A 1,197-nucleotide genomic window follows, 5' to 3' on the forward strand; every position below is an offset into this window, starting at 1 on the left:
CAAAGATCACTCCCTGGCCTGGCCCCAACCACCAGCGCCCATCCAAGCTGGAGCTCTGCACACGCTCCCCTCCCCCAACCAGGATCTTGCTGTCCCCTGCATTTCTCTCTTCAGTAGTCACTCCCTTGGGGTCCCCATTGGAGCTTTTACCCCTTGGGGTAAAAGCCGCCTTCACAGGATGACTCTGCTTTCTAACAAATTCCCTCAGCTCACGTGGGGTGACATTCAAGGTGAAATGATTCTGGCAAGTGTGGCTGAGGCAGGGTATCGGGGCGCTGTGCTGGAAGGGAGCTCAGGGTCTCCTAGCACCCCCCTGGTGAACTGGACCCTGAAGAGGCAGCAGCTCCAGACACAGGCCAGGCCTCGAGATGCCCTGCCTGCCCAGGGGGGAGTTTGCCACCTGACCTTCAGCCTCAGGAAGCACAGGCTTTCCAAGATGCCCCAGGCCGGCCTGGGAGTCCGTGTGAAGCTGAGGGAGACCCACAGGGCCACTGTCCCCGGGTGCTCTCCCTAGCCCTGCTGGTTTCCATTCTTCTGAGAACTTCCACGTGGGATGACACCACCCAGAACAGCAGGCTTTTCATCTTCCCTGGGAGGACCTGGCGGCTGCCTCCAAGCCCTTCAAAGCCCTTCCTGACATGATTCAGCCTCGCCTGCCCACTGGGCTGGAGTGGGGGGAAAGTCTGGGGGCACCCTCAGGACTTGGGGGTACAGGTGTGGCAGGGAGAGGCTTTTGAAGAACACGTTGACCAAGGCTGTGCTCTTGAGCAAGTCACTTTTCCTCTGTGTGCCACAGTGTCCTCATCTCTGACGTGGGGGGAGGTATGGAATGCTGTCAGGAGGACTGGGCTGTGGACAGGCGCCCGTGACGGCCAGAGCAGGAGCTGGTCCGTGGTAGGCGGGGACACACGGTGGCGTCTGCGGCTGTGAGGTGGAGCCAAGAGGCCCTACTGCACAGGTGGGAGAGACCAAGGAACACAGAGTGCCTCAGGCCGGGCACACACTGGGTGCCCTATAAAGGCGACTTCTCTTTGGAAATCACCAGGCTCAGCGGGAAAACCATGCCTATGGGCGTCCTCCCATCTCCCCAGGTCTCCCCAGAACTCGGTGACCCAGACCCTCCTCAGCAGCCGAGGGCCCTGCAGACTGGCAGGCTCTGCTGTTACCCCACCAGCCGCCTTGACCGGAGCCGTCTGG

Source organism: Condylura cristata, unplaced genomic scaffold (genome assembly GCF_000260355.1).
Source record: "Condylura cristata isolate star-nosed mole 26May11 unplaced genomic scaffold, ConCri1.0 scaffold00020, whole genome shotgun sequence".
Classification (NCBI taxonomy): Eukaryota; Metazoa; Chordata; class Mammalia; order Eulipotyphla; family Talpidae; genus Condylura; species Condylura cristata.